The sequence below is a fragment of the Homarus americanus genome, unplaced genomic scaffold (genome assembly GCF_018991925.1).
Source record: "Homarus americanus isolate GMGI-L3 unplaced genomic scaffold, GMGI_Hamer_2.0 scaffold25013, whole genome shotgun sequence".
Lineage (NCBI taxonomy): Eukaryota > Metazoa > Arthropoda > Malacostraca > Decapoda > Nephropidae > Homarus > Homarus americanus.
Window position 1 is genome coordinate 4,866,587 of NW_024722158.1, and position 15,164 is coordinate 4,881,750.

General features: G+C 42.1%; 1 long non-coding RNA gene across 1 annotated transcript; it reads left to right on the plus strand.

The window, feature by feature from the left end:
- The first annotated feature begins 13,951 nt into the window (after nt 1–13,951).
- LOC121862134 lies at nt 13,952–14,714 on the plus strand. Its single transcript, XR_006088173.1, has 2 exons — nt 13,952–14,035; nt 14,354–14,714. It is a non-coding gene; the product is annotated as an uncharacterized LOC121862134 (long non-coding RNA).
- The last annotated feature ends 450 nt before the right edge of the window (nt 14,715–15,164 follow it).

The window sequence follows — 15,164 nt, forward strand, 5'->3', positions numbered from 1 at the left end:
ATATAATTAGATATTATTGTAAAAATATTGTTTTACTCAAAACCAATAAACTTTCAGGAATTAAATTTAATGTTTAATAAGAAATATAAGAAGTAGGAAGTGACCAGTTGTAGTTTATGTTAAGTGTAAGTGAAGCACACTGAAGAAAAGGAAAGAAGTTTTTAGTTTATTTATTGACCAAGAACATTTAGGGTTGTTCTGTTAATCATAAACATTTTGACAATGAGTGTTACAGCTTTCATGTTTCCTTATCTAGCCTGACCAGAATAACACGACCTAGAGAATGAAGTGTTCAACTCACCAGAGACCTCGATGAAGGACAGAACTTATTACTGCAACCAACCAAAAGATCGAAACAAAACAGTGTTGAGCGGCTATGACTGAATCTGTCTGACTTACAATGAATATTACAACACAGCAGCTTTAGTTTTTTGCTCATTATTGTAGCCATTTATACAAACTGTAGTACAGTACTGTAGATTTATAAGGATGTTGGTTGGGTAAAGGTATCTCAGAAGAGCCACAGTGAACATGGTATCACTCTTATAATCTTGTTGTTTGAGTACTGTATTCTGCTCCAAGGTGGAAGTTGTGGTCTGGACTTTCAAAGGTTATAATGATATCTGCTTTTGCTTTTTGTCCTTAACTGGGGATAATAAAAGCATTTGATTACAGGAGTTTTCAAATGTAATTTAAATTAACAATTAGGCTGCCATCTTTGAGTCCACTTCATTATACTGTAGTAGTTAGATGCATTTTTATATCTCGATTTAGGGTTAAAATTGACATAAAAACATTTGATAATCCGGACGAAGCTCTGAATTTTATCTAACACCTCATGTCTGCTCTGGATTACCTTCTGGTGTGTGACTAATCTTAACCATCAGTGCTTCAGAGTAATATTCATCCCCGTGTACTTTAGCGTCAGATCTACAGAGCCAGTCGCTCAATCGTAAATAAATTTGCTTATTTAAAGGACAACTCCAGAGGAAAAACACTTTTCTAATTGACACCCAAATGTTTGAAACCATGTTAAATTGTTAATGGCATTTTCATGACTCAAAAAAATTCATGAAGTACTGTACACAACCACGTTTTCAAAATTTAATTATAAAATATAAAATACTGTAGTACAGTACTTTCTAACATGCTCAAGTGGCTGGTATAGTCACACTAGGTATAAACAATAATTAATGACTCTAGATCAAAGGCCTGTGGTGCAAACCTTGCTTTAATTTGACAAGACTATATGTTCAACTCCCTCCCAGAATGGCAAAAAGACACAGTGGAATGGACCAGTCTTCAGTACAGTACTGGTAGATCTGCACAATTATTTTTTTTATGCAGCTGTATATTGTGCAAGAAAACAATATACTATAGTACTGTACTTTGTCATCATGTAAAGAATAACATAAATAACTCATACTAAATATGATCAGATAAAGCATATAAAATATAAAGATATATAATGGTGGCCAACAGAAAGGATGCATCAAATTATGTATAGCTACAATATTTTGAATATCATTGTCATGGGGTTGTTGTTATTGGTGCTTACATCACTTGTTAGTTCATCTTGATGTCTTATGGCTGACCATCTTTTGTCCAAGTGTATATAAATTAAATTTTCCACTAGAAAACTACTGTATGGGTAAAATTACAACAAAACTTAATGTAGATGATCCTTGAAGAAACATTCAAACTGTTCCCAACATCAGAATACTTGTACTGTACTGTAATATCATCTACAATGGCTGCAATCTTCAATATCTCAAATTTATTAAAAAATAACTGTTGACGTCAGTACAGTATACATCATGCCATTAAGGTGTTACTACAGGCCTTTTGTTATTAATCTCAAATACCACGTGTGACATCCGGGAATAATCTTTGCCATTTTTCACATACACTGTACCTAAAATAACACTGAAAAAAATGTGTCTGGAGTTGACCTTTGAAATTTGGTGAGCTGTGTTTTTGTTTGAAGAAGTTCAACCATGTAATTCTTGTGTCATTTGTAATAAAGCTATTTGTTTCAGTTTAAATATTGGCTATAGCAAACTCAAGTTATTATGTGAAAATTTTTTATTTACATTTTATGTATTTTATTCTAATTACCAGTATATAGTTGTTATGCTTTATTTTGACATTTATAATACCTATTAAATAATTTCAATTGAGTAACCAATATTTTGTCTCATACATTGTGATAATAAACTAAGTGTTGGTAATGACCAAGAATTTATACACAGTAACTTCTTTAAACAAACACTGTCTTAAAAAATATAATTGTTTTTTCAGACAACAAAACCGCAAAAAATAAGAGCTTTTGGAAAAAATGCCACTCAGATTGTGTAGATGCCATTCTCTCACACCCATAGACTGTTTCTGGTCTATTATTTCAGATAATTTTGTAAACGTGTGCAACAAATAAACAAATAATGAGTGAAATAGAATCCTGTTTTATTGATATCATCCTTCATTTTCAATACAGTACTGACTTAATGAACACTAATGAGCCACATGACCAGCACCATCTGTACATGGTACGGTTTATACTTTACAGTCAACCCTCACTTCACGCGGTCCCACATTCCGCGTTTCCATGTTTACGCGGTGCCCCGCCGGAACCCAGGATGCTCACATTCCGCGGTGCGTGTACCCCTTTACGCGGAGTGTCCGGCTAGACGCTATTTTTAGATTCGCCCCACCCGCCTGTTCCCGCCTCCTCCCTCCTCTGCCTCCGCCTGGCCAAGCCGCGCGGTAAGGTTGCGCAGTGCATGTCTCTGTTGCGTTATCACTGACGTCATATGACGTATCGGACTGTGATTGGCCATGCATCCCTACCTCCCTCCACTGCTAGCTGTAATTGGTTTAAAATAATATGACGTGTCCACCCAGGGGAGGGAGGGAGGTAGGAAAGACGACGCTTGACCTAGCCGCGACAGTTTCATCCCTCCAGGCCACACCGTGTAATCGTGCATCCATTGTTCTGTAAAATGGCTTCCGCCGGACCACCACCCCCAGAGAGAAACCTTTCCTTGCCTGGACCCAGCCGCCCTAAGCCCAAGAAGACACGACGTTCCTTGAGCTACGAGGTGAAGTACAAGGTCATCCAAGAGTTAGAGAAAGGAACAAGACAGGTTGATTTGGCGCGCCAGCATGGTGTGAACGAATCTACGATCCGGACGATAAAGAAGGATGCAGCCAAGATAAAGGAGCACATGAAGATCATAAAGTCTACAGGTGCTTCTATGATCAAGTATTTTCACAACCAGGTGTTTCTCAAGACAGAAAAATTACTTGTGAGCTACTTGGTGCGTCAGGCGCGATGGAACATGGCGGTCGACACGCGCTCTGTTAAGGAGTATGCACGTGAACTGTATGCTGCATTGTCACGAAAGATGGGAATTACAGAGCCCAAACCCTTTAATGCTTCCTCTGGGTGGTTACAGAGGTTTAAGATGCGGAACAAGATCACCAATATAAACAGTGGTGGTGAAGAAGCCAGTGCTGACCGTGCTGCGGCTAGGGAATTTCCTCCGTCTTTACGCGAGATTATGGAGGAAGGACAGTACACCGACGACCAGGTGTTTAACATGGACGAATCTGGTCTTTTCAGGAAAAAGCTACCTTTCAAGACCTTCGTTGTGAAGAATGCCAGCAAGATTCGGGGCCGGAAGATGCAGGAGCGCATCACCGTCCTGTTTACCACCAATGCCTCCGGTACCTGTAAGCTCAAGTTATCGGTGATCCACACAGCCCGCAAGCCGCACGCCTACAAGAACATGGACATGACCAAGCTAAATGTCCACTGGCTGACCGCACGTAAGGCGTGGATGTTCTCTACACTGTCCCTCTCCTGGTTTGATGACTGTTTCATTCCCGATGTAAAGAAATTCTGTGAGCAACAGAATGTGCCATTCAAGATTTTGTTGCTGCTGGACAACGCACCAGGACACTCGCCCCTACTGTTAGATCGTCACCCCAACGTAAAAGTGGTCTTCCTTCCTCCCAACACTACGTCTATATTACAGCCCATGGACCAAGAGTTAATCTGCAATGTAAAAGCTGCATTCTCAACAAAAAAATTCCAGCTCCTGAACGACTACACCAACACCAGGGAAGAGTTGCGTAACCTGAGTGACACCACCACAGATAGCAAGAGCGAAGAAGACGAGGATCAACAGTTGGCAGAGCAAAAAATACTTTTCAAACAATTCTGGAGAATATTTAACATAAAGAAAGCTGTGGACTTCTTGGTGGAGGCATGGGATCAGCTGTCTGTAGCAACTGTTCGTCACGCATGGAGACATGTGCTGCAAGGCATTCCGGGCGTAAGGCAGAGTCAATCTGTGACTGGTGAGGTTCAGACTGTTACAGTAGCAGTGGACCTTGCGAGAGAAGCTGTGCAGAGTGTTACAGCTGCAGGCTTCTCCGAGACCACCAACGACGACATCCTGGAGGTGATAAGGGATCCTGATGTGACTACCGACGAGATGGTAGATGATGATGACGTCAGTGAAGAGGCAGGTGGTGCGTCATCCCAAGAAGAACACCGCTTATCCCACAGTAATGTTAGGGGTGCCATCGAGTGTGTCGAGAAAATCAAGCTCCTCCTTTCCGACGACCATGACACAAACAGGTATGAAATCGTCACTACCCAGCTGTTGCAGACTATGGAGCCCTACTTCAAGTTTTATCACGATAACATAAACACCAGCCGTCAGCAAAGCATAACAGAGTTCTTCGCCCGCAACCCACCACAGCCAGTCCAAGCCAGTGATAGTGACAGAGGTAGAGACAGTGAAGATGACTTTGAGGGATTTGTGAGGGAGGCCCTGACAAGTGTGGATGACAGTGATGGTGACTCACCTGAGGGCCAGTAGCCTGCCCTCTGCCTCGGAACCAGCCTCCATCCCCGTACGCCGACCCATCTCTTCTACTAACGTAAGTGTTCAACCTAACTTTTAGTTTTCCTAACCTAACCTTTATTTTTCCTAACTTACCCTTTATTCTTCCTAACCTAACCTCTTCTATATTACTTGTGTGTGCATACCATCATAAAGTTAAGATAAAATTTTTACTACAACATAGTTGTGTGTCGTCAAAAAGTGGAATTTGGGGATCGGCCCGGTCTCTATTTCAATTAATCCCATATGTTATGTTGTTCACTTTACGCGTTTCTCACTTTCCGCGGTACCCTGTGGGTTATATTAACCGCGTAAAGTGAGGGTTGACTGTACTGTATTAATAATCTAAAACTGTTTGTGACAAATGTGTAATTTTTTGTTTGTACTGTACAGTACTTTTTGGATTTTAATATTTAACATTACCCTGCAAATAACATATGTATTCTCTGTAGATATTATTAATTTTACCTTGCAAATAACATAAGAGGCCTACACTGTACTGTATAGCAACAAGAAGCATTGGAACAACAAGGTCTTGACTTCTCATCCCAGGGAGGAGAGGCCTACAATACAATATTTAGCCTCAAGGAGATGGAGTCTGCTCTTTTCTACAGTGTGGATACATCCCCAGGTCTTGATAACATCCTTTATGCTATGTTAAGGCACATTGGGATGCAGTCCAAGCAGTTTCTGCTGGAACTGTTTTCCCATGTGTGACAGGAGGAGAGGCTGCCTCCTACGTGGAAACCTACTGTGGTCATCCCATTCTTTAGGCCTGGGAAGGACCATTCTCCTCCACTGAACTTTAGATAAATCTCCCTGACTTCGTGCAACTGTAGTTTTAAAATGAATGGTCAATGTAAGACTGATACTTTATTTGGAACGTGGTTCAACCATATATCACCATCCCAATTTGGGTTCCAAAAAATGCACTCAGAGGTGTGTTGAGCATATGCCATGGAACATCATCATGACAGTATTTTTCGATATAGAAAAAGCATATGCTACAGCCTGGAGGTTTGGGATTTTAAAAGAGTTACGTCACTGCAAACTCTGAGAACGGAAGCCCCATTTCCTTAAATCATTTATGGCAAACTATGTTTTCTGGGTGAGAGTGGGTAAGTGACATTAATACACTATATTGATTACTATAGGTAATAATCTTCCTTTGTCTACACACACACACGTACAAGAGTGAGTGACGAAGCCATAGAGAGAGGTACTGTAAGTGATATTACTGAGCTTGTGGTGATGGCTTTCTCACACCCTCACTATCCTACCTTACCCTCACCACCATACCTCACCACCATCCTTACACCATAAATTAGGAAATAAAATGAAGTATATCCACCATACAGTACAGATATAATGTTTCAGTTAAGTAAGTTTACATAAGTTTGCGAGAGAGTGAAGCCCCACAACACAGTCGGCAGGTGTGGTATGGTGCTGCATTTGTCTAGTATTGTTGTGGCCAGGTGGTGGTGTGTGTGTGTGTTTTATGTGCTGACAACCTTAGAGGTGTCAGAGGACCCACGTAAAGTGATGACTGGTGGCTCATGTATATATTTTGTGACACGTTAAACAAAGGACACTTTGTAATACAGTATGCTTAAAAAAATATGGCCACTTAGTGAGTAATGTTACTAGACCTTGTGAATACTGAACATATTTATAATAAGATATTTGTGAGTTTGTGTCACTGAACGATGAGTGCTAACTTTTAACAGAGTAAATATTTTTCTTTTTATTAACATAAAACCGGACTTCTTGCAATAATACTTTACATTCTTTGAACAAAAAACACTGGTATGAAACATGTACAGTACTTTTTCTTTGTTCTATGATGATAGTCAGTTATAAACAATAAAGTGGACACACCTAGTGACATTCTCCTGTGAGGTGAGCTCATTAATTAGTTCCTGTCAGGTGAGCAGTGACCACCGCCAGGCTGCCTCACCCACACACAACACTTCATAGTCTTTTAATTCCACTCTCATTAATCTGGTCTGCTAATTGGTCATCTCTCAGTCTTAAGTCTTTGATGAAATTAATACTTTAAAAGGTCATTCAACCTCATCATACGAGTTTACTGTATGTACGTATGTGTACACTAGTAGGGGACAAAGGGAAACAGGAAATAGTGATGACGAGGAGTTAGTAATACCTTATATACAAGACCACAAGACTCCAAGTACAATTTCCTGTTTCCTTTAACTGTGACACACACACACACACACACGCCAAGATAAGAGGAAATGCTCTCTATAATAAAAACAAATATGTCTGTTCTTACCAGTTACCACCCCTCCCAGACACTGTTGCCAACCACCTACCCAAACACTATTACCAGACAAAAAATATTGTTACCAGACAAAAAATAATACTGTTCCCAGATTAAAAAAAACTGTTCAAAGAAAAAAAAGTTACCAAACAAAAAATACTGTTACCAGACAAAAAAAAATAATCAGCAGTCAAGGGGAAGTTAACACGAGGATTACATAAGCAAGAGGAATCCTGGCGAGGCTTCCACCATGAGGTTTCCACCCATCTTCCTGAAGGGTCGACCCAGGATTATTGGTGAGTACTCGATATGTATCCTTAACACGGGTTACCTGAAGATTAGACACCCCCAGCTTCTTTCACATGAAGATTAGACACCCCCAGCTTCTTTCACATGAAGATTAGACACCCCCAGCTTCTTTCACATGAAGATTAGACACCCCAGCTTTTATCACCCGAAGATTAGACATCCCAGCCAAGTTAAGTAAGGTGGGTTAAGTAAAGTTGGGTTAAGTAAGGTTGGATTGTATTAGGTCAAGCAAATTTTGGTTGGTATCATGATAATGTGATAGAATAGGAAAGACACCATGGTAGTTAATCACACACACACACACACACACACACCAAGAGACCCTAGGTGGCGGCAACCATCACCTGGGCAGCACCACAATAATGGCACAAGGCCACCTGATCCTCCCCACCATTACTCCCATAGTGTCGTGGGTCTTAATGGTCTTAATGGGGAGCCACAGGTGGTGTTAGTCAGGTAGAGGAGACCCACACATACACACTTATGAGGGCGAGAACGAGACGAGACGAGGGCGAGGACAAGGAGCTGGTCTCTGTGTATACAAGTTTGGGTCATCAGCCACCACCACCAATGTCTTTCTTGTTACAACGAAAGAAAAATAATTATTCTTTTTAGTTTTTGTTGTTTGTGGACACGGAAACACCGCCTCTCGATAGATGACGTCACACCTCTTGACGTCAAAACGCCCGCCTCCCGATTGATGACGTCAACACCTCATTACGAACTGGTATTTAGTGTTTGTATGTGACATCCACACTACGTACTATAAATTAACCCGGTGTCACATATAACCATAAAAAACGGTAATACACGAATTAAAAAACGTGAAATGGCCGTCATTACGAAACTCTGTTCCTTGTGTCTGGGTGTTACTGTTCCTTGTTCCTTATTTTAAAACAATGGATCATATAATTACTAATCGAGGACCACAGCAATGTCTCCTTAATAGAATAGAAGTAAACAAAACAAAGATATCAATACCTGTGACTGTTGTTGTAGTCGACCAAGTCAACACTCGCTATTTAAACGTCGAACACCTGAGGAAAACACCTGTTCCTTGCACCTGGTAGTGAGCAGGTAGGGAGGAGTTGGCTCTTTACACCATACTACTTATACACCTGTTCTACCTGCAATGAAAACACACATGTACTTATCGATATATTAACTTTCTTACTGATTTAAACATTCATACAGTCCCGAAGAACATAACCAAAACATACAAAATCTCTGTTTTAATTGATTTGTTTTATTTATTGAAAAACCACGTGTAAGTATTATCTTGTAGTGAACTTGACCCCTGATCTTTGTAAACCTAAAACACAGCCGGTCTTGCGGTTGTCATGGTGTATATAAAGTGTAGTAAGAGTAAGAGTAATAGTAGTAGTAGTTGTAGTAGTATAAAGTGTGTTAAGTATGACCATTTGTAACTATTTCCGTTTTGGAGCTGTGTTGAGGACATACATACAAACATACAGGAGTAGTTATTTACATACAGGCACCACTGACGTCAGCCACCACCAGTGTGTCATGACAAACAGAATTAACATAATAAAGTTAACAAGATAACAAAGTATAGCGCCAACGGTGTTAACTTAGTGCTGTTATGGGCGGAAATCAGCCTCAGGTCCCCCTCACGCCACAAGGGGCAGTAGATTACATTAATTATGTAAATGTAATTATGTTGGAATAAAATGTCAAATTATGATTATGATTCTGGTGTACAGCTGATTAATAGTGTTGTTAGAAGCAGGTGAGGGAGAGGATGCTGTCGGCAGTGACTCTGTTGGAGACAATATAAGGATGATGAAGGATGAAAAGATAGGGAAAGGGAAGGATGAGGAGAGGAAGGGAGGGGAGAGGAAGGGGAAGGATGAGGAGAGGAAGGGGAAGGATGAGGAGAGGAAGGGGATGGATGAGGGGAGGAAGGGGAAGGATGAGGAGAGGAAGGGGATGGATGAGGAGAGGAAGGGGAAGGATGAGGAGAGGAAGGGGAAGGGAGAGGAGAGGAAGGGGATGGATGAGGAGAGGAAGGGGAAGGGAGAGGAGAGGAAGGGGAAGGAAGAGGAGAGAAGGGGGAAATGATAAAAAGAAGAGCAAGGAAAGGAAGACAATATATATACATAGAACACAAAAAAACATGAAATACTGAAGATAATCAATTTGTAATAGTAATAACTTAACACACTCTAAAAACCCGTTCAATCATAACATAACGCATTACTTCACCACCAGAGGCTTTTGTAATGTTTATCACCCACTTGGATGACGTTCCCTCTTCTCATTCACCTCAACACAGACGTCAACAAACACATAAGATCTAACAGACACTGTAGAAAGCAGAAGTTCCTCTCTAAAATATCAAAACATCTTCACCATTGACAGTCATGGGGAGGATTCTAGACCCCTTGATGTTGCTGAGATTCCAAGCCAAGAATATCGAGCAGTTTTAAACCCTTGATGTCCAGTTATTCCCGTCACGGTAAAGGTCTCCTCAGAGTCTTAGTCGAGTGTGTTATCATTCATCCTAGTGTGGGAGTCCTGCAGGTAATACCAATGTGGCTTTGGAGGTGAGAATGGTGATATCCGTGTCTGGTGTTGGTATTACTGGTCCCGCCTGAATGTGTTCCAGTAGGTTATCAACACGAAGATAGCATGGACACTGATGGACACGTGGGGAGAGAGGATAGCGAACCCCTTACTGATAACAGGACTCTCTGATGGTATATGTTAGTCAGGCAGCGATAACCTATATATATAATATAATGATTGCCCCTTTTGTAACGAGGATGGCCACCCCCAAGGGCCACCTAGGCGTGAATTTGTTTAAGATGTAGAAGGTGTCACAACACAACACAACAACCACACCCTAAGTTAACGAGCTGCATGACCCAGTGTCAAGGAATAGTCCGAATAGACCGGACAACTCGCCAACTGCACTAGCTAACCATTACCCCGGAATACGATCCGCAAATCGATTAACATCCAGGTTCCCAATTACTGCTGGGTAGACAGAGGCAAATGGCGTAAAGAAACTTGCCAATAGTTTCACCCTGACCATTACACCATGATAACATGGCTGAGATGATGATGATAATGATAATATCTTATCTGAACTGACTGAATGATGTCTCTGTTGGTATTTTAATGTTGTAGAGCCAGAAATATTATACATTCAACCACATTCTACCACGAGCCAGAGCCAGAAATAAAATACATTCTACCAGGAGCCAGAAGCATAATCATACAACAGACGGGGGGCTCAAGGGACGCGTTCACCTACACCAGGATTCTTGACGATTTCCCAGGAGTTCTTCACCTCAGCCCTGGACACCACACCCCTCACAGATTCCTACGGTAATATTTCCCCCTCAATGAGTATAAGAGCACACACACGTCTAGTTACGAGAGAGTCTGGGTACAATTTCGACATCATTCTGGCAGCCATCTTCGTGTCGGGGTATTGAGAGGTGAGGTACTGTGATGTGCCTTCCTCTCCCTCCCCTTCGCCCCCACCCCACCAAGGTCCCCGTCTCTAAGTAATGGGAAAAATATTGCAGTTAGGTTAGGTTAGGTTAGGTGTACTTTTGAGAACTACATCAGTGACGTTGTTCACATCTACAGTTAAAGGGGAAATTTATCTCTTACGACCTTTAGTGGATGTGGGTGTACAGTAGTTCTCTCTCGTATATAAAGTCACTCACGCCGTCCGCCCGCCTGCCTGACTGACTCATCCCATAAATAATAGCAGACACGCCGTCCTCACTCCCGCCCTCCAGACATCCTCTCAAAGAGTCTTTTTTTTTCCGTATGTCTAAAGCACAATATTGAAAAATAACCTAACCTAACCTACCCTAACTCACCCTAACCTAACCTAACCTAACCTACCCTAACTCACCCTAACCTAACAAAATCAACAGTATAAACATATAAACACACTATATATATACTGTACACCTTAGCTACCTGACAAACACCAGTCAGAGGGAGGGGGGGAGGAAGAAATAACACTTAAGTTATCCCCTCGACCATAAATTGTCAACATTTATAAAGTGAAAACAAAAGTAGAGTATATAGTGTAGAGCCTAGTGATGTGATGTGTGTGTGTGTGTCCAGCAGGCAGAGGAAGGTTACACCGTCCATTAGCTCAACAGGGCCAAGCATCACTACACTATTTCACACCCACGTAAAACTCCTATATGGTTATACATCGTAATTTACATACAAATTAGAGAGACGAGGGGGTCTCATGCACCTGTAACACTATTGCCAAGCTATAACATTATACAGTATTGGGGGCAAAGTTCATTTTAACACAGTTAGAACGGGAGTCCCAATACAATATTTACAAATTAAGCTTGTTAGTATCAGGTAATTTGGTTGGGGTTTAATTCTATGCATACGTTAAAACATGGCCAGGTGGTATTTTATGTGTGTTTGTAAAAGGATTCTGGGAGTTTAGATAAGGGTTAAGGTTTGTACACGGAGGATGTTGAGTTATGTGGGGCCTAGTGATGTTGGGAGCACCATTGTATTGGGCCCCATTAGGGTTAGAAGTCACTTTTAATGTTTTTTTAAGTTAGTTTGGGGGCCCAGTAAGACAAGGGCCTGTTAAGTCTCAGTTCATAACCTAACCCAACCTATACTAAACCACTGAAGAATAAAAACAATAGGCACGCAGAGAGAGAGAGAGAGAGAGAGAGAGAGAGAGAGAGAGATGAAAGAAAGACTGACTGAAAAAAATGCGAATGAAAAAAAAAAGAGAAAATGTTACACAGAAAAGCAAAAACAACAACAAAGAATATTTCTTTCTTTCTCGTGGCCAAAGAAAAACAAAGTCCTTGGCATATAACCTGGAAGAGGAGGAGGTCATCGTCTCTGTGCTTCAAGGGACACAACGATGAAAACACTGGGTCGACTCCTACTGCGTTCCGTCAGCTACTGCAATAATATTACTTCGTCAGTGAGAGAGAGAGAGAGAGAGAGAAAATTATCCAATGACAGAGTTACATTCAGAGAAAACTTTTTTTAACTTTATTTTGCTAACAACTTTTACATCTTCACGTCTAAGTGGCCGTAGGGTCGACCAGCCACGGACAAACACGTTGGGGGAGAGGGAGGAGGGGGGGAGGATGGAGGAGGATGGAGGAGGGGGGATGGAGGGAGGGATGGAGGGAGGGATGGAGGGGGAGGGATGGAAGAGGGGAGGGATGGAGGAGGGAGGGATGGAGGGGGATGGAGGAGGGGGAGGGATGGAGGGGGATGGAGGAGGAGGAGGAAGGAAGGGGGATGAACTAACTTTAATCACGTGCCGCCACTTACCTCACCTCCTCCTCCCCAACATGTTCACCATCGCCATCAACATTTTCACAACTATTTACTCAGAATTTTCTTTGTAGTTTATTTTATTTTTTATAGGTATCGTAATTCTGGTGTTAATTTATAAAGAACAGCAAGGTATTATGTCACGCAGTCTGATACCAAATACTGTTACGTGTTCAGAGAGTTTTGATGATAATTGTACATATATATTTCTTAATAGATATACGATCCGGGTTTTTTTCTGATAATTATTTGGTTTTTTATTTATCGTATGAGTATAAACTACCAGACAGTGAAGGTTTTATTGTGTTATTTCCGACTGAGGTTGAAGAATATCTGAGGGGAGGGGGAAAGGAGGGGAGGGAAGACGGAGGGGGTGAGAGAGTAGGGGAGGGGAGAGGCATGTGAGGGGTGCCATTATTAGGCTGGGAATAACACCTCCACTACACGTTATGACTGCACAAACAGACATACATACATACATACATACATACATACATACATACATACATACATCAAGGTAGCGCAGGGGTGATATAGTAACGAAACGAGCGAGAATAAATATTTACCTTCGTGCATTGATGATGGGCGAGGTTAATACTCTGGCTGTGTGTGTGTGTGTGTGTGTGTGTTATAATCATCATCAATCCACATCATCATCTTCAATTAACATCATCATGCGTATCATTATTATCACACCAAGCTGCAGTCAGTCAGTAAGAATGAGAGGTTCAGGTCAGCCCCTTCATAATTCAGATCCACCCTATTGTCTCAGTCATTTTCTCCTGCCAAACTCTATCTCTGCCCCGTGAAGGACCTACACTTTTAGCACAACCTCAAACATACTGTGTGTGTGATCTAGCGAGGCGAGTACACACGCTTGGGGAGACTTGCACGACGGCTAATACCAAAATGTTGTGTACAAATCTTTTTTTTTTTTTCGTCTTCCAGGTTTTAAGTCTGTTTGGTTTTGGTATACGTGTGTGTGTGTGTGTGTGTGTGTGTGTTTATATATATGTAGAGAGAGAGAGAGTTGTTGAGGGACGGACAGCGGCGGCAGCAAGGGGGTGAGGGAAGGGGACGGTCGGACTGCCTGGTGGTGGGTGTGTCTAGTCCACCGTCAGTGTGCTGGTGGTGACGCTGGCGGGTAGACGGGTGGTGTACGACGCTCGTTTCCCCAGGTCTCGGAAACAATGGAACTCGGTATTGATGTGTATGTGTAGTGAGTTACATAGATGGGGAGGAAGGATAGGCAGGAGAGGGCCAGGAGATACACCCGTCTCGGACTGTCAGTGAGCCAGGAGTGACATACAGTACACCCAACAAAACGATATGTTGTGTTGGTCTTAGAAAACGTGCTTGCTTGTCACTAGGGCAGGAATTTACGGATTTGCATACATGAATTAAATCTAAGAGGTACCATTTACACGTGTATACCCCAACGACAGCAAATGACACGGCTCAATGTGGCTGTGGCGACTGACAAAGAATAAATGTTTAGTGGAGTGATGATAACACCATCCGTTCTCAGGTGATACAGAACAAGTGTGTTGACTATGGTGCAGGTGTGGATAACTCGGACGCAGCTGTGTGGTCCCCGTCTTGCTGCCCACACTGCACCCAGGACGTAAATAAATACAACAAAACACAAAACAATACTCAAACATTTCTATCATAAAAAAGAAAATAATAAACAAACAAACCTCAAGACAGTTCCTTCCCAACCCTCTCCATCTACCGTCTCCGCCAAAAAGAAGGGAGATCGCCAGTTACCTCAGTTACCCCTTCGTAAAAAAAAAACCAGGAGAGAAAACGATTTAAACCCATCAAGTTAATCTGGGTGGTGGACCGAAGACGTTCACCTCCTACACCTCCCCTACCTCCCCCTCCACTACCTCTACCTCCCCCTCCACTACCTCTACCACCTCCCCCTCCACTATCTCCATCACTACCTTCTCCTTCACTATTTCCCCTTTCACAAAATCCACCACTACCTCTCCCTCCTCAACCACTACCTCCCTCTCCTCCTCCAATACCTCCACCAGCAACACTACCTCCACCACTACCTCCTCCTCCTCCATGATGTTAGAGTTCGGTCCACTAGGCTCAGGTCCAGGTCATGATGGTCTGGACTCTGGTAACCTGGGACCTGGAGCCTCAGGTTGGGAGGACTCGCTGGATCTCGACTGGCTAACAGGTACGAGTCATTCTCTTACCTGGTATTGTTGTCCACACCTTAATTATTGTCTCTACTTTCCTTGTTTTATGATGTTGCAGGGATTTTTTTGTTTGGTGTGTTTGTTTGTGTGTGTGTGTGTGTGTGTGTGTAGTGTTGTATATTT